General features: G+C 32.8%; 1 long non-coding RNA gene across 1 annotated transcript in view; it reads left to right on the top strand.

Annotated features, from left to right (window-relative positions):
* The window catches only part of LOC125353772, a 581,800-nt gene that overhangs the window by 319,915 nt on the left and 235,687 nt on the right, over window positions 1-26,198 (top strand). The window lies entirely within an intron of this gene.

The raw sequence follows: 26,198 nt of genomic DNA, 5'->3' as shown, positions 1-26,198 counted from the left end.
ACTGGCATCATAGAATGTGTTCAGTTGTGAACTTTCACTTTCAATTTCATTGAAATATTGGTGTGAGTTCTATTTTGAAGGCCTTGTAGAATTCTGCTGTGAATCCCTCTGGACCTGGGCTTTTCTTGGATGGAAGATCTCTTATTACAGTTTCTATTTCATTGCTGGATGTGGGTCTGTTTAGTAGGTGTAAATCGTCATGGTTAAGTTTCAGCATATCAATTTTTGCTAGAAATTTTTCTATTTCTTTCAGGTTCTCAAATTTATTAGCATAAAGTTTTACAAAATCTTCCCTTATTATATTCTGAATCTTAGTTGTTTCTGTGGTGATGATTCCTGTTTTATCTCTGATCTTGTTTCTTTGGGTGTGCTGTCTCCATTTTTGGTCAGATTTGCTAGGATTCTGTCTATCTTGTTATTTTTTTCAAAGAACTGACTCTTAGATCATCACTAATATTTTCATGGATTTATAAGTACAAAGAAAGAATAAACTCTATATGAAAAAACACACAGAATTATTGTTTGTAGTGAAACTATTTTCTCTATATTTAAAAATTATTTCAAATATTATTTATTTGATTTGAGAGAAAAATAACCACAACACATGCACTTGAAAAATAGAAAAAAAGGAGCTGGGGATATGGCCTAATGACAAGAGTGCTTGCCTCCTATACATGAAGCTCCTGGTTCGATTCCTCAGCACCGCTTATACAGAAAACAGCCAGAAGTGACACTGTGGCTCAAGTGGCAAGTGCTAGCCTTGAGCAAAAATAAGCCAGGGACAGTGCTCAGGCCCTGAGTCCATGCCCCAGGACTGGTCAAGAAAAAAAAAAAAGAGGGGCCTGGGGATATAGCCTAGTGGCAAGAGTGCCTGCCTCGGATACACGAGACCCTAGGTTTGATTCCCCAGCACCACATATACAGAAAACGGCCAGAAGCGGCGCTGTGGCTCAAGTGGCAGAGTGCTAGCCTTGAGCGGGAAGAAGCCAGGGACAGTGCTCAGGCCCTGAGTCCAAGGCCCAGGACTGGCAAAAAAAAAAAAAAAAGAAGAAAGAAAAAGAAAAAAAATAAAGCAGAATAAAAAAAAATGCATTCTCAAAAATAGAGCAGGAAAACCTTGGTATAGTAAGATGTCATTGAATCATCTCTTTCATCTTCCTGATAAAAGCAAACATCTGTGTGGGATAAATGAGCTTATTTTTGCCAGTGTGTTGTTTAACAATGAAGAATTAAACTAGAATCATCAGTAAAGCCCATTAAGACACCTATAAATATTATTCAGTCATTTATAATTGTTCATTTATGACTGCCAATATAGTGTCTATGGGCTGTTTGGGATAAAGAAATGTGCTATTGATTTATATTTAACAATATTAATGTTAAGACTGTCGATATGCAAATGTCTATAGATAATTCCCAGTTATCCTATATGTATTCCCTAATTTACATACACCTGCCAGTCTAGAGACTCTGCCCATTGCTTACATTCCTCAACATTATCTTCACCCAGTTATTTATTGCTATATGAGAGTTATTAAACAAATGAGAAAATTTGCATACTCAAAAAATTAACTTACTGAAATATTGACATTACAAAGAATATATCTTACACCCAAAAATTTGTGCTTAGGCCAGGCACTGGTGGCTCACACCTGTAATCCTAGCTACTCAGGAGGCTGAGATCTGAGAATGGTGGTTTGAAGCCAACCCTGGTAGGAAAGTCTGTCAGAATCTTAGCCCCAATTAACCACCAGAAAACTGGAAGTGGAGCTGTGAGTCAAAGTGGTAGCGCACTAGCCTACAGTGAAAGAGGCCAGGGATAGCACCCAGGCCCCCAAATTCTGTGTGTGTGTGTGTGTGTGTGTGTGTGTGTGTGTGTGTGTGTGTGTTTAGTAAGTTAAACCTGTGTTATCCTTTTTCATGAGTTCAAAGTCTCTCTGGACTAAATAACAAGTTGAAAGTCAGCCTGGACTCTGTAGTTGTACTCTGTCTCTAAAATGGAAAAAAATATGGAAAGAGCCTAAGTGTTTATCAACCAAAAACAGATAAAATGTTATACAAACAACTTAAAAATACTATTCATCTATTTAAAAATGGAAAGAAGATACAAACTGCAACATAGTAAATGAAATTCAAATAGGCCATACATAAAGAGATAAAATAATTTTATTTCTATAATATATTTAAAGTAGGAATTTTTGCAGAGCTAGTAAGAAAACATGTGTTTTCCAGAAATGCAGAGTTATTTTTGGATATAAATTTTATTTTGGGGTAATAAAAATGGGAACTAAATGGAGATAATAGTTTTATAAAATTGTGAGCATATAAAACATCACTAGTTTGTGCACTTTAACATGTAGAAAATAGTGAACCTTATGTTATGTACATTTTCATCATAAAAGCATTTGTGCCAGTAACTATTTAATAAGGTTTCATTTAAAAAAGCTAACATTGAATTCATATTCTAGGGCTATGCTTTATATAAATGAACGTTAAATGAAACTTAGTGAAAACATCTATTTAATGAAAATGTAGCAGAATAATTTATTGTTTTGTTAATAATGATTCACTTTCCTACACCGGTTCTCATTTTTTAAATTATAGCAATGAGTCTGATGAATATCTTCCTTTTCTAGAAAGGGACAGTTTTACTTAAATTTAGGAAACCTAATAATTTATTTCATAAGGTTAACTTTCATACCAAATAGTATAAAATGATACTTGCTTGCCATTGCATTTTTCACATGTTAACATGAACATAACTAGGTAATCATGCAATTGGTGGAATAAGACTGATATGAAAGTTGATATGATAGATGCAAGAGTCATAAGCAGTGAGAGAGAGAGAGAGAGAGAGAGAGAGAGAGAGAGAACGAATAGGGTTCTGCTCCCTCAGATCTGCAGGGAGGAGATGGAATTTCTTCAAGGTATATGTAGAAGACAAAGTCGTTCAAACTTTTCTTTGATGACTGATTATCAGTGACTTAAAATATTTCCAGTAATTTTTCAAGCATTTTTGTTGCTTCTGGAGATCTCATTTTATGAAATAAAATTATTTTTCATATTTTTTCACACTTTTATTTTAGTGTTTTATTTTTAAGCTTTGTTAGGTCATATCTGGAGAAAGACCCTTAAGACTAAAGCTGTTTTCAATTACACACTGAGGTAAAATACCTCTGAGGATTCTTCCTACTGTATTATATGATGTGAAACGTCTATTATTCTCTTCTATGGGTACTCCAGGAAAGTTTCTGCTCCTTTTTGGGGTTCATCCTCTTACTCTGATGATGTTTTCTTAAAAAGAATGTGCAAAGCTCCGATGATGTTTTCTTAACAAGAATGTAAAAGTCTTGTATCTCCTAGCTTACCCTTCTCTTTTCTATCCTCCCCGAATCCAATTTCCTTGATGTCCCCGAAGTATTCTATTCTTTTATTATTCTATTCCCTTATTTTATTATCCTAAAAACTATAAAGAATTGCTTGGAATATTTGGTCAGGTACATTTGTTGTGTGTCATTTATCTCAGAGATGATAGTACTGTATTGTTTATGTGTTCAATGTCAGGAAATAATAGTGTTTTATATCCTTTGATACAGACATAATTGCTTAATGAGTAAAAGAGAGCATTTGTTATTCTATCCTAGTATAACTCATGGCACTCATATCCAATATGTCAAGTTGAGTGTTAGGTAGGATGTGTTATCAAGAAACTGAAAAAGAAAATCTTGTACTTGGGAGTAGGGACCTTAAATTTTATCTGAAATTCTGGGACTTCCCAACTATTTCTCTAACCTTAAGACATAAAAATAGAAAAAGGAATTCTCCATTGGGGGAAAAATACATACTTTATAAAAGATTAAATGAAGTTTCTGGGAGTATTATACAAACAAAATAAAAAATTTTGAATATTAGAGAGTCATGTTGTTAAAAAAAAGTCATTTTGAGAAACAGGCAACCACCTAATAATTGTTCATTGAAAGATGGAAGAAATTTGTCATTTATTTTTCCCAAAAATTCTACAAATGTTTTATTTCACTTTTTGAGAAGGACAATAATCTCCAAGGAAGCAACAGTGGTATCTAACATTTGTATCTAATGATGAAACAACCACATGGTACTGTAACAAATGCCCATGATTCAGAGGCACTTGTCTAGAAAGGATGGAGCATGTAGCTTCTTAGCTTTGCAGTCATTAGTTTCTATAGAACAGAATACAATTTGTCTTGTGCATAATAATTTGGCATAGGTTTCACATTAATATTGACATGTCAGTCATGATACCACAGCATACTGTAATTGGGATCTAATGTGTTGTTTAGAAACTATTCAAGAGAATAATTCCAGTTTCCTTGTTAAAGAGTAAACTAAAGGCATTGTACCTTAACTTTATCTCTTCACATACATATGCCTACACACGCATGTATAAATTGAATAAATTAGGATGCCTGATTGAATCAGCTCTCAAATCATAAAGCTCTTTAATAGGCTAATTTATTAAATTTTAAGTTTTACCTAGGAATGTAAAATACTTGGATATTAAACTGAAAAGTATCAAATTTTCAGCTCTGAAGATACATCCTTCATTCTCTTTTTGATTGACAGTTCTTTTGAAATTGAATTAATTTTATCCAAAAATAAAACCAAATGTTGGAATTATACTGAATATTTGAATTTCTGGAGCATTATAAATTATACTACAGATTTGAATGCTTGCTGAACATTTGTGAAGACCTGTTTCAATCCTCAGAACTTCAATCCCAGACGCTCTCTCTTTCTTTCTCTTTTTCTCTCTCTTTTTCTCTCTCTCTCTGCACAACGTGTAATATACAACAAATATATTTAAATTTAATCACAGTTAATTAATAATTATATAAAATTTAAATATATAATGGATAATTAATTGATATTTGAAGGTTATTAGTTTGATAGAACTGCTGATTACTTGAGGTTTGATAATTTAGGGGTGGAATGCTTTGTGACTAAGTGCAGGAGCATAAACTATAGAATCAAAAGCAAAATAATATCCAGGATTATGAAATAATTGAAAGTAAGTATCAGAGAAGGAACAAGATACCCAGTTGTCCAAAGGATAATGATAATTAATTCTATGTACAATATTCAAGTTCTGCAGTTCCTGTCCACCAAAATTAATTCAAAACACTATCTTGGTCAGCTATTTATTGTTGTAAAAATATCTTAAGTAGTTGGCTTGTGAAGAGAAAAGGTATACTGTTCTTAATAATTAGAAGTGTTAACGCAGGATCCACTTGTCCTATTGTTTGGGGCATATGGAGGCACATTGTGACAGGAGCACAGGACAGAGAAAAAAATCTTACCTTGTGGCTGGAAGAAAAGAAAGAGGAAGAGGACAGGATCCAATTATCTCCTATGAAGATAGATTCCAGAATTCTGAACACTGTGCACTATGTCCTAGGTACTAAATGCTCAGCCCTCTCCCAAGAGTCACCTAAGCACTAATCTTTTACATAGGACCCTAAAGGAGACATTTGAGATTTAAACTTTACATAGAGAGCACTGATATTGCACTTATGTGAGCAGAGTACATAACATGTATTTTGTATGAAATACAAAATTTACAACAAATAAAGTCAGTACAATGAGGACCAAAGAGAACAAAATTAAAAATAATAATAGGAAAGTATTAGTCCTCATACATTTGAGACCAATTTGTATTTGTTTTCTAAAAATCTAAAGGAAAAATATAAAATAATTTCTGACAAAAAGGAAAAACCTAAATTAGCTAGGAGGTTTTTAATAAATGTTGTGTTACCTATGAAACTTTGGTTCAATTTAAATTATACAGTACTTAAATAGTTTTGTGAATAACATTAATACCAACATATAAGATTGATTGAATTCATTGAAACTGATTATCCTACATTGTTATAATCACCCATACATTTTTAAAAATCCTTCTTGGATTCCTTTCTTCTTAGTTTAAAAAAAGAAATGTACTTGGTGGAAATTTCAATTCTTAAAACACTATTAGTGTGTCAGAAATATATGGAGTAGTAATTGAAACTGTAAAGTTGTATCATAGCTGTATTTTAAATGTAAGCCCAAAGCAAAAATCTGCTAAGTGTCTTGTATCTTATGTTCTGTGTATTTATGCAACTGTACTTGTCTGTTACTGAAGCATAGGATCAAAATCAACTCCAGCTACTTTGCATCTGGAACTGCAAAGATTCTGGGTAGCTGCCACCTCAATCTCTTCTCTGTATTATCCTGACTTGTTCAAATAAACTGTATAGTAATAATGAAGGCAAACAAAAACAAAATCTGACTGAGACTGTCTGACTGAGACACCAAGTTAATAGGATAATCAAGATAAATGGCAACTTCGAAGGTGACCTTGTTGGGAAGAACAAAAAAGTAATTTTATAGGCATTTCTTTTGATGGGTTTCATAAAGAATGTTGAAATCCATTAAAATTGTACCATTTGATGGGCTGAAAATTGTTTATGTTACAAAAAACACATTGACAGTGACTTGGACTCACATGATTATGAATGGTTTCTGTACCCTTTTTTTCTTATTTATTGTCAAAGTGATGTACAGAGAGGTTACAGTTTTATACATTAGGCTTTGGGTACATTTCTTGTATGCAAGTTTAGCTATTTGGGGGAGGGCATGGAAAGTCACAGAAATGGTGTGATGAATGCAGAACAAATGCAGCAGTGATACTCAATAGCCACTATGTTGAAAATGAATTATGCAATTTGTGGTGTAGGGGAGTGAGAAGGTGAAAAGTGGGAGAAAATGTGGGAAGAGATGAAAATGTTCAAAATGTTCATTACCTGACATATGTAACTATAATCCCTCTGTACACATCACCTTTACAATAAAAAAGAGAAATTGAAAAGAGAAAAGTAATTGGAAATAATACCCCTTGCAATAGAAAAGTAAAAGAGAAAAGCATAATCCATTCTGAAAAATATCGACTTGAGGGGCAGCCAGAGAAATGAAATAAAAAATACACATTAGTAGTTAGAATAATGGGAGAAAACCAGGGGAACATGTTGTCTCTGAAGTCAAAGATAATTTTGAGGAGGTCAAAGTCAAGAATGTCAAGTACCTGGAGTAAATGAGTCTGAAAACAGTTTAACCAAGTTTGTCTAGGAAAGTCAATTGGTACATTAAAAACAGTTGAGCAGACAAGGGAAGATGTCTTGAGAATTATAGATTAAACAGAGATAGATACACCAGGAATTAGATAAATACACTGAGACACAGAAAGATTAAACTTCCTGTAATCTAATATTTATTTGGTACTAAAATGCCCTTAGCAACCCAAATTCAATTCATGAAACTAATATTTGTAAGTGAATTAAGCAAAACATCTTCTCATGAAAAAACAAGGGATATAAATATGTAGAAAATATCATTCCTCAGATGCATATGGTAAGGATTATCAGCCAGGGGATAGTAAAGAAAAATTACCAGTAATTATATATAACCTTTGCCATAAGTTGCAATTATCTACAGAGATATCAGTCTTCTGTAATGGATTGTTCTTCAAGATGGAACAAACAACTGCTTCTTTAAAAGAATGAAATTTAAAATCCAAAATTTGTCATTCTTTTCTGTATTTTTGGTTGGGGAGGGATTTTTGAAATGTCTAGTTCTAAGCATATTAATAAATTTTGGTAAATTTACATCACTAGAAAAAAATAATGATTCCTAGAGATTTCTGCCATATGTATACAGCTTCTATAGATAGAAAGCTGTACCCTTTAGCTCTTCTGCCTTCCCTGCCAAATACTCTTATGCCAAGAACTAAGATTTCAGATTGTAGATAGCAGGGTACTACACAGCTGGAGGACTCTCCCTCCTCACAGCTGCTCACTCTGCATGCTTCTGAAATCTGAAGCTCTCTGACTTCAAAATTCAAAACTCTGAACTGATTACCTCTTTGTTTTTCCTTTAAGGAATTTATTAGTGAGTGATCCTTGTTTATTTATTATTTTCATTTATTTATTTTTACTCTTGAATAAAGGGATTAGGGTAGGACAAAGAGAACAAGGTTTTCCCTGGGCTTTTGTCTTTCTTGTTGCTCAGATACTGGGATAAAATCCAGACTGTCTTGTTTGCTAAAACCTACACTGCAGAATCTATTGTTATTTGACTGAGAGGTTTAAAGCTTTTGGGGTTGCCTGGCAACACATAAGCAGTGTCTTTTCAAGTATTTACTGTAGTTACATTTACCTGGTTTCCCTCTCTGTGCTAAAATGGGTTAGGTTTCATCATACTAGATATCCCTTCTAGAAATATTTGACAGTTCCACTTCCCTACCTAGGAAGGTAATCAAACTTTTTACGTGTGTACCTTAGCTGCTTTGTATCCTAGTCAAACAGCAAGCTAGCAGACACTTAAAATGAAATTTCACCAAATATCTGACTTAGAATTTGCCAACTCTTTTCAAATATACATTATTTGGAATAGGCAGATTTTTTTTTTACAACAGACATTATAAGCCTCAATTTCATTATAGTTAGGATACAATTAGTAATGTCGGCTGGTAATGTCTCAGCACCCTGAAAAATTATTCTATAAGTCTTTCTAAACTTTCTGTTTAAAAAAAGCTGAGATCATTTTGTTTTTACCATCCATTTTATGGCGCCTCTGAGACATGGTTCTTTTACTTCTTGAAGGAAATGTGTCTTCTTCCTGTTCAATTTCCACAACTTCCTGGGGTGGGTGTATAAACATTGATTTTATACCTTGTTCCTTGATACTACATTTTTACATTGTTTTTTTTTTTTTTAAAAAAAACTCACATTTTTTTATCCCATAATAACATTGAACATTTTATTGACATTAAATTAAAATGAAATGGGTTGTTTCCTTATAAAGGGTTTTCCAGCTATCAATCACTTCCAAAATAGAATATCCACAAAATGATGTATGTGAGTGTGAGTGTGTGTATATATATGTACATATACACACAAAATGATTTTATGTATGTGATTATGAGTGTGTGTGTATATATGTGTGTGTACACATACATATATGTATACATATATGTATATATATATATATATATATCTTGATACACACACATACATATGTGTCAATCATGGGGTTTGAACCCTGGCCTGGGCTCTGTCCCTGAGTTTTTCAGCTCAAGGTTAGTGCTCTACAACTTTGAGCTACAGCACTACTTCCTGTTTTCTGATAGTTAATTGGAGATAAGGGTCTCATGGCCTTTTCTGCCCAGGCTGGCTTTGAACCCCAATCCTCAGGTCTCAGCCTTCTGAGGAGTTAGGATTACAGGTGTGAGCCACCAGCAACCGACTTCTTGATAAACTCTTTCTTAATTATATTTCTTTTAATTAGTAGGAGCCTTTGAAAGTTTTTAAGGATTAAGCAAACAAACATAAGATGTTAAACAGCTGAGTGAGGAAAAGACACTGTATTTCTTCTAGCCATGAAAATACAGAATTTGCATAATGTATGGGAATATGTAAATTAAATATAAATCTTCCCTTCTCAGCTTAATGAAGATGTATCTTCCATATGTTATTAACTGTTCAAATACTGTGCATGAGCAGGTTCAAAAGTACATAAATGTATGTGTCCAAATGTATTGCCAGCTATGATCAGTTTTGTTATACCATATATACCATACTTATTTTTTACATTTAAATATAAAAAATGTTATGTGCTCTAGGGCAAAGGACATTGTATTTAAACAGTGAAATATTATCTTTCACCAAACTCTGGTTGTCCTATAGTTTGAGGTGAAAGAAACACCTGTACGTAAGTTTTATCTCTTTCATGGTAAGGTGCAAACAATAAATACTTATAATCTTGTTGAGTGACTGATGTCGTGAATGAAGAGATAAACCTATCAGATCTGGAACTGAAACCAAGAAATCACACTCAGAATTTTTCCAATGATAAATGCATTTGAGAACATGCTTAAATATTTTTTACCATAATAGGTACTTTATATTCCTTATCTCATTGAATTCTCCCATGAGAACAGTATAATAGTTATAATGATTATTCTTTTTCTTTTGGCAGATAGTAAAACTTAAGCAAGAATGTTCAAATAAGTAGCAAGGTCATATGGATACCACCCAAGTAGTAGTCTATCTGCTTCTATGCATACGACTGTGAAGTATACTACTAATAAATTTAAGTTTTAAGGTTTTAATTTCTACTTTGTACACATTTGGAGTTATCCTCTCATTGTCCCAGGCATACACATTTTAGTGAATGATTGCTGGATTTAAGGATATGTATAAGTTTATATCAGATATATAGTAAGGTGATTTTCTAAAATAGCTTCATTGTTGTATAGGAGAGTTCTCACATCTTCTCCCACATTGTAACTTGAGTTTTTCTTTATCTTAAAATTTGTAACCATTCATTTAGTCATGTAGTTGTGTTTTGACATGTTTGTGATTTCTTCATTGCTAATAAGATAACTCCTCCCTTATTTGTTTATAGACCATCCCTTTTGTGATGTATTTTGTTCAACATATCATTGAATTGTAATATCTATTGAGGTACATAGTCTAGATACAAATTATTTCATAGTTAAAGGTATAAAAAGCTTTCCCATTTCACTTTTTTTGCTGTGTGTTTTAAGAAGAGAATATTTGAATTTTAGTTTAGTTTATCATGTTCTCTTTTTCATTATCCATGTTGTGTTCTGTTGAAGAAATAAAAGTCTGTTTTTCAAACAAACTGTGGTCAGTTTTATGCATGGCTTCCCTCCTTCCCCCGCCTGCCTTCCTTCCTTCCTTCCTTCCTTCCTTCCTTCCTTCCTTCCTTCCTTCCTTCCTTCCTTCCTTCCTTCCTTCCTTCTCTCCTTCTCTCTGTCTCTCTGTCTGTCTGTCTGTCCGTTTGTCTGTCTTTCCTTCCTTTCTCCTAATGGAACTGGATCTCAGGGGCTGGGCACTGTCTTGTAGCTATTTCTGCTCAACTCTATCACTATACTACTTGAGCCACAACTCTCCTTCTGGATTTTTGCTGTTTAGTCAGAAAAATACGTCTCATGGCTTTCCTGATAACCTACTGTGCTAATTGAGCACTACAACATTCCAAATATTTAATTCATAATGATAAAACTTTCAACTCTTATAAAAATAATGAAGATGTGGATATATTTAATATATTAAGTATAAAAATAATATTTTAAATTAAATTTATTTATTGTCAAAGTGATGTACAGAAGGATTATAGTTTCATATGTAGGGCAATGAGTACTTTTTTTTCATCAAACTTGCTACTTTCTCCCTCATTTTTCTCCCCCCTTCCCCCTTCCCCAGTTCCCTCTCCCCCATGAGTTCTACAGTTAGATTATGGCATATAGTTTTGTAAGTATTGCTGTTGCATTGGCTCACATTTTACCCCTTGTCTATCCATTTTGAGTTTCCCATTCCCTTCCCTGCTTCCCATAAACACAAATACAACACTCAGGGTAACAAAATCAGTTACAGGGAGATCAGGGGTAAAACCCTGGAGAAGAAAACACAAAAGAAAATGGCAAAATTTCACATGCTACATTGAAAATAACAACTACAATGGTAAACTACTTATTTCCATAACTTGGAGTTTACTTCGCTTAGCATCATCTTATATGTTCATATGTACACAACTATTATTAAGAAATTGTGTTCTTCTGCTAGTACTAAGGGAATTAGATTGGGAATTTCTTTTCCCAGTTAATCTTTCTATAGAAAGAATGATCATTTTCTATTGATTCTGGTACCTTATTTTAAAAATAAGATCAGTTGTGTTGAAATTTATCATTAGTGATTAATAAGAAGCATTTCTTTTCAAATTATGTACATAGTATGTCTCAATGGAAATTATGTGGCTCTATTCCTTCAAATTTCTTAATTTCAATATATTCTACTTGCTCTTACTATGAAAACAAGACTTTGGCATTTTAGGTTGAGCTAAAGCCACATGCAGTATTCTACTGTTGGTGTTTGCATGTTGTTCTTCCTACAGAGAGACTTCTAGCAAGTTGTTTTGGGATTTTTTTTTCTTTTTTTTCTTTTTTTTTTTTTTTCTCTAACTTTCCTTCTTCTCAATGATTTTGCCTAAGTTGTTTGCTCTGCCTAAAGTATCTGTCTCACATTATCCTTTCCTCACAGAAACACTTTATCCCTTTATTAAATTTTAAAGTTACGCATCACTATTTCCTCAGTATTCTCCTGCCCCTGCCAGCCAAATCATGTGCTAATTAAATTGTATTGTCTCTTGTATTCCAACTCTGCAGTGAGTAAGATAGGAGCTAGGTGAAAACTCTCATTAGCAATCTTTATTGCACAGTGTCTCATAATTTATGAGAATGAATGTTTATATGTGATAATTCTGCACAAGTTAATACTTTTTAAATGTGTACAATGTTAATTCCTCTCTAATTATTGAGCTAACATTTTGATGTACTTGACTGCTTTTAGTTCCTAACTATTCATTGGGTGTAGCTTATTTTTAGTGCAATTAATTTTGTTAGTACATTTATATCAGTATGATCTGTTTTCTTACTAATTCCTGAACATCTCTTTGATAAGTTTATTGAATAACTTGTGTCTCTTTGATTTTAAGTACATTACTATATTTACATATTGTTATGTACTTAAGCAATTTAGCTTTTAGAAGTCTAAAATAATGTATTTTCTAAAACAAGTTTATAATCATGTAAATTATTCCATGGAAGTCCTGATTGTTTATATGGAGGATAGATTTTAAAGGCAGTCCCTAATCTTTTGCCTGTTATTGCTCTATTTTTCACACAAAGTTAAAATGTGATTGGTGTTGCTATTTCAATTATAATATTTTCTTGCTAAATTTAATAAAAATAGAAGATAAAAATGGATGGAGTATATATTTATTTATATGGGCTGTGAACTAATCTTATTTTGTTTGCATTTGTTTCCTTTGGTATAATTGAAATTAATGCAATAATGAAGTGGACTGAAAGGAAAGATCATTTTAATATATAATATTGGAGGTAGAACATCAGCAGCATGATCTCTGGAACTACAAAGGCCAGGAACACAACTTAAATGATCAGCAGTAGATTTTTTTGTATATGAGTAAAAATAAATTAAGTATAATATCAACACTTACTAATTATTTCAAAATCAGTTTCCCCAAAGTGAAGTGTGTAGTATAGTATAATAATTATTCTCATGGCACTTACCTGAGAGCAATTTGATTTTCTTTTAAAATTGCCATACAAACACTAAAGCAAAGTTCAAATAAAAGAGAAAATCACCCTTTTTCACCAATTTATAACATCAAGTTTCTTCCAGATGTCTCCTAGCAGTCCTGGATCAATTTTTATGGATTACTATTAACATAGTACAAATATATATATGTATATATATACATGCACACACATGCACACACTTCATGTATTTACATATAATAAAAGAGATGAATAAAATACAGAAAGATCAAAACTAAAAAAAGATTGCTTTATATAGTTATTTATGCTTTTTATATCTTCCTAGTATAATTCCTATAGTTGAAATATAATACATTTTTTAACCAACACCAAGGGATGATCATTTTTTCCATCTTGTATATAAGAACATCTTATATTGTTTTATATATAAGAATGTTATCCGATATTTTGTATCATTCTTATGTCTACCGGTACATCAAAAATTCTGTGCATTCTTTTCCTTTCTCATTATAGATTTTTAAAGTGGATCTATGAAAAGAAACTAGAACTAGATGTTAGTCTTGGTTTTTTTTCTCTACTTGTGACACTGTGCTCTCAAAGATAAATTAAAAAGGACTAGGCATATTTCCAGGTATTTATAATTTTTATATAGGCATTTAAACACATGTACTTGAAACAAATGAAACCTTAGACATGCACTAAACATAAACAGAGGGAGGAAGTAGTAATATCATGGCAGAATGAGAAGAGATTTTCATTAGTGAGAGCTACTGGAAGAGAGAAGATTGATATACGTAAAACAGATTGCTACCCTGCAGTCCACACAAACAATACCAATTCAGTATAGTGGTTAAGCGAGGGTTAAGTGGGACATGAAATGAGAGGATTTGATAGATGGGAGAGAAAACCAAAGGCAATATTGAACCAGAGGTAAAAAATAAATAAATATGATCACTTGTATGGATAAATGTTTGGCAGATAAAAATAATGCCCACCAACAATAAAAGTGTACTTTACAAATCATTATTTGGTTAGTTTTAATCATAACAATTTACTGAGAAGCCACCACAGCAAGCGAACTTGGTCCTTTGGAGTTCATTTAGATTTAAGTTCATTTCATAGAGTGAGCAAAAGCTGGAAGGCCCAGCATGCATGAATGACTTCTGTACAATAGAGGAATAGCTCTTAGGGAAAGCAAATCTCAGTGAGATTTACAAGAATAAATTGAGAACAGCTTTAGTTTTAAATTTGAGATGTCATTTGAAAACTGGAAATTAAAGTAGCTAATTATGTCCCAATTCTTTTTAGGACCATGATATGGCAATCTCTTCTAAATTTAGGATATAAGTAAGTTAATGGAATCTAGCAATTTTGACTTGGACATTTATCTTGGGAGAAGTCCTCCAGTGGCAAGACTTTTTCTTCTGTTGTGAACTTTAGCTCTATCTGTCTCCTTCTTGAAGAGCAGTTTAATCACAACGCAAAGACAGACAGGCTGTTAGATTTTGCTTCCATCTCCAACATTCCTCTATGTGTTTCAGAGACCAGCTCCAATGTGATAGCCTCACAGTCCATCGTGACTACCAGGAATCTCTATACTTCAAACAGTCCTGTATTCCATTTAAAAAAATAATTCCAGACTATTTCTTACATCATTCTTCAAATTATTAAGGCTTAAATTTAGTCATATTGAAGTATTTTTGAGGCTGGTGTAGCATATTGTTCCAGAGGTGACTCTATGTTAGAAAAAAAAAGTTTCTTTATGATTGAAAATTTGAATGAACATTTCTGTTATCTTCCCAAAGCAAGCCAAAAAGAACTTGGAGGTCAGTGGTCTTTAATAGTTAAAGCATAAATTCAAGGAGCTTCTTGAATTAGGTTGCTTATCACAGGCTTCCACTTGCTAGGGGAAACCAGAAACTCAGGAAACTGGTGAGTGTAAGCAACACACAGAGACTTAGCATCACCTCCCTCTGCAGCTCCTTACATCATCTTCCATATCATCACACTTACTTAGCTCAGAGACATTAGTTCTGTTGTCTTTTCAGCCCACCTGTATCTAAACTCTCTTTATTTGAGGAGGTAAACTCTAGTAAAAATTGCCTGTGAGATTTAATGCATAAAACCAACAGTAGTGATTACAGTTTTGCCCACTCACAATTACTGAGATTCCATTATTTTAACTTAAATATAGATAATACTTTTTAATAAACTGTGGTATTATTGATTATTGTTTATTTACATTAATTCTGTAAGCCTCTAAATTTCATGAATGATTTTGTCTAAGATATGCAATCAGCCATAACTAAGGAAAAATAATAACTTCCAGAAATAAAATTCGGAGATCTTTGGTTTTATTTGACTTTTATAGTAGTCATTGTTACGGTTGCTATTCTTACATATATTTACCAAATTACTGATGAGTGTTTACAGATGAAATATCATCCATCCATATATATATATATATATATATATATCTTTAAGAAAAAACAAAATGTTAAAATATAAAAATACAATAATACGAAAGACATTTATTTATTTTTTATCTTTATTTTCACTATTTTTTCATTGATGTCATTGGTCATGAGGCCTGAACTCGGGGCCTGGGTCTATCCTTGACCTATTTTGCTCAAGGCTAATGCTATAGCACCTGAGTCACAGCACCACTTCCAGTATTTTGAGTGGTTAATTGGAGAAAAGAGTCTCATGTACATTTCTGCCTGGGCTGGCTTTAGTCCAGGATTCTCAGAAATAATCCTCTTGAATAGCTAGGATTACAGGAGTGAGCAACCAGTACCTGGCTAACAAACACATTGTTTGAGATAGCATCTCACTGTCTACCACAAGCTAGCATGAAACTCATAATCTTTTATTTAGCTTCCAGAGATTATAGAAATACACTTCCATGCTGATCCAGCAAACCAATGTTTTACACTAAATTGTTCCTCAGTTAACATTTTGAATAAAAATATATTTTAAGTGATTTAATGTGGGCACATGAATTGCAATTTTTGGGAAAATAATACATTTAGCAACAGGTGGGGAAAAATGAAAGGTTAAAGCATTACCCTAACTAATCATTGAACATATCACATTGTGGAAGATAGTATGGTACTTCATGTGTTTATCTGTAAAATGTCACCACTTTGTTTTATAGTTGTGTGACATATTGGTTAGATTTGATATACTTATGGATCTTGAAGATACTTTGTCCTTGAACTGATACTGTTTAACAGGAAATCAATCAGACATGTTCTATTTTGCTGTTACAGAAGGTTAGAAGGTCAGGGCTTCTGTTAATATTTCTGAGATCAAAAATTAAAGGTCAGCAATTGATGTAATAACCAAGAGCATATCTATGTCCTAGAAAATTATGACTTACTAAAAAGAAAGGAATTTATTTTATAAATTATTATGACCACTAGTGAATAAATGTAGAGGTCATATTCTTATCATTAATTATTATTACTAGTGATTGTTACTACTGACTTCTATTTCTTTGCTATTTCTAGCCTTGCCGGATAGAGTACACAGTAGCTCAGAATCCCAAATTTTAGTTTATTGTGTACATTTAGGTATGATTTAGCAAGCCAATTAAATTTTCTCTCAAATACAGTGTTTGCAATCCCACAAATGAAAGGATAACAGTAGTAAATATTTCAACTGGCATTTACAATTTTACAGAACTATCTCCCATCAATATAAGATGCCATGATTTTACTGTCATTGCATATACATTTACCAAAAGGAGGTTCATAAGATAAGAAAGGATAGCTATTAAAATTTTTTATTGGAAAAGTGAAATTACATTTTTATCACTGAAAAGCCTTAGATATTCTCTATAAACTAAAAGAAATAGTGGCAATTTACTAAGAAGTATCTATCTTGATTAAAAGACTATTTCTTTATGTAAGGGCAACCCTTCTACCTTTCCCAGGGAAGAGTTTACCTCTTTAAAAAGATTATTTTTTTTCCTTTCTAAGAAGCCTTTTAAAAATAACCTTTTGCCCCCTCATCCATGTACCAAGAAAAATAGAAATAATCACCTGCTCAATCATCTTTGATTTCTGCATTTATTCTGTCAGAAGAAAGCTTGCATACTAATTGAAGTGATAGCTTTTGTGTTTTCAATAGCTAATCACGTAATTATGTCTTTCCTAGACACTGTTGGGTCTATTTGAATAAGGGAGATCATGAGTTCAATAAGTCCTTAGCAGTTTCTTTTGCTAAACTTACAGTGAAATGGAAGAAGAAAGACACCTCTCCGTTCCATAGAAACTAGAGTGAGATTTTTCTCCGAAATTGGCTGTGATCTGGTCTCCTAGTTTGAGTGTTTCTTGTAGGTCACACTGATGTTGCCTACTCTAGATTATATATACTATTCTCCTGATAGAGAAGAGTAGACAGAAGATGTAGTACAGATTTTTGGCGTCCAGGACAAATTTGATTAGCAACAAGTGGGGAAAACTTAAAGTTATTTGGAAATGGTATGATATTGTCTCTTTGTCCAGTGTTGTTGAAAATTTGAACTGTGTTATACTAATATCTAAACTATAGAATGAATCTTTTATATTGAATATAATTATCAAAGTTGTAATGTATGGAATATTTAAAGCTATCAATTAAAGAATAAATAAATAGGGGAAGTTTACACATAAGAATATAATTCTTGCTGGACACCAGTGGCTCATGCCAGTAGTTCTAGCTGCTCTGGAGGCTGAGATCTGAGGATCAAGATCAAAGCCAGCCAGGCAGGTAAGTCCCTAGACTCTATCTCCAATTAACTACCAGAAAACAGGAAGTAGTGCTGTGGCTCAAGTGGTCGAGTGGTAGCCTTGAGCTATGTTTCTTCACTGTTTTCATTATGAGAATTAAATTTATAATCTACTGAAGAATGTAAACAAGGGATTTTTTTTGTCTGATGTTGCTATATTAATTTGTTCATTCATGTAGTATTTGATATATATCTCCATTAAAAAATCTTTCCATTCTTTTGAATGAGAGTGAGTGATCGTCAGCTTGGTTTTTGTTTCCTTTTCAGTTAGGCTAATGTGTACTATAAATTCCTAACAGTTTAGATATTCATTAAGTGGGTAACAAATGATCTTGGCAATTGGCAGCTGAAAATCTGACCTAGACTCACTGACCTAGCATCAACTTTGGGTTTCCAGACAACAGCTGCATTGGATCTCTACTCCTACATTCTTTTTTTTTTTTTTTTTTGGCCAGTTCTAGGCCGTGAACTCAGGGCCTGAGCACTGTCCCTGGCTTCGTTTTTGCTCAAGGCTAGCACTCTGCCACTTGAGCCACAGCGCCACTTCTGGCCATTTTCTGTATATGTGGTGCTGGGGAATTGAACCCAGGGCCTCATGTATACGAGGCAAGCACTCTTGCCACTAGGCCATATTCCCAGCCCCTACTCCTACATTCTTTTTCATATCCAAAGCTTTGTTTTGCATGTGACCTATTTGTCAAGTCTCATGTCATGATCAACACATCCATTTTGTACCAGAAAGGGTGAAGGCATTTGGAGAAGGGCCCCATCTATTTTATATTCATAAATCTATTTTTTAGGATATACAGTATATTGTTTTTCACTGAATGAAACAAAGACCCAGCATAGGGGAGCAAAAATTTCCAAACAAAAAGCTATCACCAAAGCATACATATTTCTTTTAAAAAGCATTTGCCATGACCTTTGTTCAGAGATTCTATTGTACAAGGGCCTTGTTTGGGTTGGATATTGGCAAAACTGTTGCTCTCTGTAGTGTCACCCAGAGGTCTCCCTACTTGGAGCTTCCATCTTTAACTAGAAAATTAAAATGGAAAAAATTAGAACCAAGTGTTAATTAAAATTTGCTTTCCTGTTCTGGGATATTTTGTCAATCATGAATGACAGGATTGAGTATGTGAAGGTACTTAAGGCTTCTTTTTTCAAGTTAAAAAAGTATTTTGGCTTATGTTTTATTTTATCTCCTAATGGAGCTCTGAATCAAGGACCCATGCCTGTGCCTGATGGGATACTACAGAGGCAGCTTCACTGATAGGTGGAAAGGCTAGTGGGATGAACAGATGGAAAATGACTTCCATGAAAGAAAGGAAGTAATCTGTGTTCCTTTATGGAGAGTAATAAAGTGATACAGTACAAAGGATAAAACATTTATTAAAGCAAGGACATTCTTTCTGACACTGGGTAGTTTGAAATATATGAAAGTACTTGTACACTTTATTTATTTATTTATTTATTTATTTATGGCAGAACCAGGTGTGAAATAAGAGCCTTCTGTTTACTAGTCAGGCATTCCATCACTTGAAACATGCTTCCAGGCCCTTTACCTATTGGTTATATCTGATTGAGGATCTAATTTGTGTTCCTGGGAAAGATTCAACAGTGATCCTCCTACATGTGTTTTTCTGAGGATGACAGATGTGTTCCACTGTATCAAGCCATTGGGTTGGGATGTCAATTACTCTCCAGCTGAAGATTGCCATGTCACTCCAGCTGTAGGTTGAGTTGAAATCGTGAGAACTATTCTCCTTGGCTGGCCTCACCTCAAATATTGGTCTCTGAATCTGCGCCTCACGGGGCTGAGATTATGAACACCAGCCATTATACCCAGGTGAAAATAATTGACAGATTTTTATCAGTGTTTTATAGAGCATCAAAGGAACTAATTATTTCTTCTTAGGTACTATTTTTTTAACCCTACTCATTAATCTATGATTTTTAGAGCACAATTTATTTCAATTTGTATGTAATTATTGCCTAATATAGCCCAATACTTACATTCATTTCTAAGAAGGTTAAAAGAATAAGACTGCCTTCATAATGTTTATAGTTGTATATATTGGGATGTAGTTAGGAAGAGATTATTATCTAGGAGTTTTAAAATGAAAGTGCTAAGTAGCCAAACTACCAATAAATAGGTATTAGTGAAGCCAGAAGTTTCCATCTGTGTGAAGAATTTGCCATCAGAATGTAGGGCCACAGCCATGGGGATTTCCCCATGGTAACACACTCAGAAGGGATAAAGCAATTATCTTATGATTGAGGCAGAAATATAGATAATTTGGGGGATCTTATTTTTCGGGCCATATATTCCTTATTAATTAAGAGGTCAGTTGATTGAAAAGACTAGCATAATTCCCTATACTAAAGGGTAAAGAAAATAAGGACAGAATAGATCTGAGACCAAATACACAAATAATCTGATGATTACTTCAGTAGAATAGCAAAGTGTCTTGTAAATATCTATTTACTGTTACATGTACCTTATTTTTTAAATAAGGGTCCATAAACTGCAATCACAATTAAAAGCAACTATATATACTAAATAGTAAAGGCAAATACAGAGGTGAAATAACTAATGGAACACTTAGGAATTCCCTGTCCCTGAGAGTTAACTTGGAGAAGGTTTCAGTGAAATAATTAAATCCTGGTGAGTTTTAAAGTATAGAAAGGAGACAAAGGAAGGAAATGACATAAGAAGGAAGCTGTTCTAAGTACAAGGATCACAAGCAGAATGGCTTGGGTATGAAACTATGAAAATATCTCTTGGTAGCTCAAAGAAGACTGAAAATGATTGAGGGAAAAAGAGTAATATGAGGAAGAGTTTAGAAAATTTTCCAAGTTAATCATCAAACAAGTATAGAAGTGAAGTGATCCAATTTAAATGTTGTCAAGTATGGAAAATAGAGTGTGCAAGGGAATATATGGAGTGAAATCGACCTTAACTTGATTTTTTTCTTCTGAATTTCTCTAAAATATACATAAATCTAGTTTTCTTGAATTTCATTATTTTAAAAAGTCATGTAATTTCCGTTTGCTAAATGGAAAGTAAAAGAAATAGTACCTGAGAAAGAATGAATGCTGTCTACTGAACTTTTCTGCTTTCCTACTTCCTATCCATACAAGAGCACACTGCATCATTGCTAATACAAAAAAGTGTATAGGGCGTTCTAACCCACAAATTTAATCTTCATATACAACTTACTTTTTGTTCTGAAAAATGTTTGTGGGTGCAGTGTATGTCTTCCTGCACTATGTGCATAAAAGATCAGGATAAAGAAAAAAAGCCAAATATTCATAGTAATATGAACACTGCAATGTGAGTTAGGAGGCTTCTTCATAAATTAAAAATTACTACATAAGTTAAAAGACATTAGTGTGTGATCAATTAGATGTCAAGGCCTTGCCTGTATGATAGTAAAAAACATTAGGCTGTAGATAAAATCATAAAGGATCTATATTTTAATAGCTTATTTCCTTCCCCCAAATAAGCTTTGCATTTCCTCAGAATACAGTACTCTCTTCTATGTGAATGACAAAAATCAAATTGACTTTCATTAATGAAGGCAAGGTTGGGATTATAGTTACCAAAGCAACCAGAACCATGAGCCTGTATCTAAAATTATTTTATAAACAGTTGTTATCCACATCTGTATTGTTTAGTATCTTGATCCTTAAGGTTATTTACATCATAGTAATACATCATTCACTGCTACAGCAGACATGACCTAGTTGTTTTTAGCCTTTTTTCTTGGTCTAACTAACAGTAGTATAGACTAGCAAGACTAATTCCAGCACATTTTGTAAAATATAAAAGGTTCATTATTTTTTCCATGATAGTAACTTACTTTTAGTTTCTTTCTGTAGGAGAGAATATAAAATTCTTTTATAATTCTCTTTATCTTTATTTCTTTGCCAGATTATTTTCAGGTACAGTTTTCATAGATAAACGTTATGTTTCTATGTTTCTTTTCACATTACAAAGCCTTATGTTTTTACAATATACAATTCAGTTTTGCCAAGGAGATAAATATTTAATAATAAAAAAACACTACTTATCCAGTCTCAAGTAATGCTCTTAAATATATGGCAAGTTTAATGTCAATTTCTACATTTATATGTGTTTGGGCATATAGAAATAAAATGAATATTAACAGTCTCTCTTTTCTCTTGATCTAATACTAGAATAACAATGCTTAGTTACCCTTCTTTTTATCACTTAATACTATGTTATGGCTTTTGTTGTCAATCTAAGTTCACTTAAAACGTCATATTACATGATTGCCTAAAATTAAAAGATAATTTGTTTAGCCATTTATCTGTTGGTTGTTATAAATATTATTTAAATATTTTAAAACTTATTACAATATACAGAACTAAAGACAAATACAGGTATTGATAATCTTTAAATACATTCTCTAAATAACATCTAAAAATGGAATTTTTAGTATCAACCTTCCAGAGCTACAACTTAAGCCTCTACAGCTCTACAAATTATAATAAAAAACAATCATAAATCGAAAATATTTCTACAATCTCCATTTGTTGTAAACAAGTATGGTCCCATTTATTTCTTATTTCCAAAAGATTTATTATAACAACTATTTACATAGTATTTGTGTTGCTTTATGTATGCTAAATAATCAAGAAAATAAATGGTTTCTAGTATACTGGAAGATGTTCACCCATCTGTGAAAATGTTGAGCTATTTTGTATCAGGAATTTGAGCACTCATTGATTTAGGCATTGACTAAGGATCCTATGGCCAATTTCAGACAAACATAAAGCTACAGTTGTTATGGGGGACTCACATTTCTATATTATTAAAACACAACCATTATTTCTTTTCTGTTTCTCAATCACCTGACTTTGCTGGCCTATTTTTTTAACTTTCAAATTCTTGTATTCATACACAATAAATTCATCTGAGGTAAACATTTCTTTTACGTATTTGAATAAATAAAAATACTGAAATCAGAAGATATATAAACAGTATAGCCAAAAAGCAATGGCAATTATAAAATGTATGAAAACATTTAAAATTTTTATACAGTTTTTAATAAGCCTGAGATAAGAGTAGGTATTCAAATCTACATAGTCGTCTTGCTTTAGGATTCCTATGTTGATGTCCTTATAACCTCTACTAAATCTAATGTAGTGTTCTAGAACAATAACAACAGGTCACAGGATATGACAACTGGCTGCAAGGTGCCAGGGGCTTTAGGAAAGAGGCAAACAGATTCAAAATAATAAAATGCAATTTATTTTGTGCTTTATAGACCGAAATGTGGTCAAAGGTAGCAGTGAGGACAATGGACACCATTGGTTTTAGCCAGATTATGAGGACTGATGCACAGTGTCAGGAAGACATTCATGTTCCTACAGAACAGATTGCACCTGGCTTATTTCCATCTAGCATCAAGTATGTTAGACATATTCCTGGCACTAACAATATTGAGGTACAAGCACAAAGTTCCACACACCACTTTAATATTTTTGTTTGTTTATAGTGTGCTAGAACTCAATGTAATGAAAGGAGACCAGGTCTATCAGGGGAAATTATGATGGTTATGGCTCAAGATGGCTGGAGTTAGGCCATTCTGGGTCCCTACATGCATTCATTATTGTACCCTTAGGACTAACGATAATAATGGTTGCAGAGTATTGCTTATTAAACGTTCCACATTCTCAACTCACAGACAAACCTATAGTCTATGAAAATCATGTAGCTAACTGCAGTCCATGAGCTATGAGTAAAAATGACTTGTGTAACCACTTGACTATGTGGGAGACCTCGATATCCTTTCTTCACTTCTTTAGTTTTTTGGGAGTCTTGTGCAGCCAGCACAGCACCACAGGAAAGGTGAGATTTTAGAAGGCAGACTCTTCAGTTTCTATGTGAATACAGCTTTCCCGTTGGCATGTAAGGGATACAAAATGTGAAAATAAATCTTATTTCATTAAACTAGCCAAAACGGAGTGACTTGCTTCAACATTACTAACAAAGAAAATATAATAAAAAAAGACTTCATTGTTCAAGAGTTAATAAAAACAGCTACACAAAAAAGCCAGTGCCAATATTATTGAGATGTATAAATAAAATAAAAATAGCCTTCAGAAAATAGTATGTAGGAGAAAATGACAAATATGCAAGGTTCATTCCAAGCAACTACCACCAAAATCTCTTTCAGCATGCATTTATTTTAATTTTAAGTAAAAATACATTCAGTGAAATATATAGATTATCAGGAGACAATTTAATGAATTTTAACCAAAAGTACACAGATGTAAATATCAAAATGTGCTGAATTTTGATAAATATGTAGATCTGTATAGCCAAGCCCCAAGTTCAAGCTTCAGAATATTTTCATAATTCAGAAAGCTGTACTCAGCCTTTTCCTTATATCAGTCCCCCAAAAACAACTTTGTTTGAATTTATTATTTAATATATTATTTCTTGTTGTAAAATATCATGTAAATAAAAACAATCTTTGTATACTCTTCTTGTATGTAGCTTTTTAAAGTATTGTTAAGATCAATTTTGTTTAATACTCATTGTCATTTCTTATTTGACTCACAGGCAATTTGGAATTATGATGTTTTTTTCTCAAATACTTGAGTTATCCTAATCTTATCTTACTTTATTTAAATGTACCTTAGCTATGTTTTATATATCCTTTACCCATCATTTAATATGTGCCTTACCTATAATACACATGGTAATACACATGGTAAGATTTAATCTATTTTACAATATATCGTTCCATTTTATTATCCAGCATATAGCCTCTTGGGCTGAGTAATTCCCATAGATAGAGAAAAGTGTCACTTCTGTATTGGGGCATGGTAACCATTACATATCAGTTAGGACTGAGTGGTTACTAGTATTGCTTAATTTATGTACTTAAAATGTATCTTAGCAATAGTTGTTTATTGAGTTGAACCTTTGGCATTTACTATGAATATTTAATCAATTTACTTCTATGATTATTCCTATGGTCAAAGTTGAGCCTGTTACTTTGCCATGTATTGTTTCTTGGTCTACCAATTATTTGTTGCTAGATTTTTTCCCCTTCTGATTTAGATTATCTTAATAAACACATCATAGTAATTCACTTTGTCTCTTAAGTATATTACTTAGAATATAGTTAATAGCTTCTTTAGGGATTAGATTCGTGTTCTCAATTTATCAGGGCATCCTTAGAATTAATATTTTGCAAATTCCCAGAAAGTGTAAGTACCACAGAAAAATAAGAAGTCAATTTAAGAAGTCAATCTTGTCCAATATGATCAAATGTTGCAATTGTAAACTTACAGCCTCTACTAAACAACTTAATATTGTGGCTTCAAATGTTCATTGGCATTTTAAAGAAGCAGTGAACATTCCTTTATATTTACACATGAATCCACCATCTGTGGTCTTCTTTGATTATTTTTACAGATCCAAATCTGGAATACTTTTCACTCTGCTTCATGAATATCCCTCAGGATTTCTTGTAAGTCAGGTCTAGCTGTTTTTAAGAAGCCCAAGATCCAAAAGTGAATCCTCACATAAAATTTAGCAATACCATGTGAAGGGCTTTCTCAGATCCAGTATCCCTCTAAGACAAATCCAGCCAATTTCACATCACCAAATTCCAATGGGTGCATTCTCTCCAGTAACAAAATTGTGTTATTGAGCTCTATTTATCTGTACTGCTGTCAGGAAAATTCTCCCAGGAAGAAACCCAAGGAAATTTAGGGTTCATTTATTTTGTTCTTTTTCAAAAATCAGGGACCTGGACTGTAATGTTAAAAAGTGCATGACATATTTGTTTCCTATAGTTTGTTTTGTTTTCTCTTCCTGTTGTTTACATCAAGAAGACAAGCCAGTCATCATTTTCTCTGTCATAACTGGAAAAGGATATTTGAGTAGAATGATAGATGACTGTACTTAATGCTTACCTCCTTTCATAAAACTAATCTTTAATGAGAGGTAACTTTTATTTTTTGTTATCTTTAAGTAGTAATACAGAGGGGTTTCAATTGAATACATTAGTTTTATAAATGCAATGTATCTTGATCAATGTCATCCTTTATTTGGTTCAAAGTAGCTTTTCAAAAATATATTGAGAAGGAAGAGCAATCCAGAAATGGAAGAAAAGTCAACTTTTGATTCTTTCCTTAGGATAATTTTGTAAATCTCTCTTAAACAAATCCAATGCATATAACAACTAATGCTGAAGAGACAAAATA

The sequence above is a fragment of the Perognathus longimembris genome, chromosome 1 (assembly GCF_023159225.1).
Source record: "Perognathus longimembris pacificus isolate PPM17 chromosome 1, ASM2315922v1, whole genome shotgun sequence".
In the NCBI taxonomy this organism is placed as follows: domain Eukaryota; kingdom Metazoa; phylum Chordata; class Mammalia; order Rodentia; family Heteromyidae; genus Perognathus; species Perognathus longimembris.
Note: the sequence above shows the minus strand (reverse complement) of the source record. Positions and strands in the feature narration are given on the sequence as shown.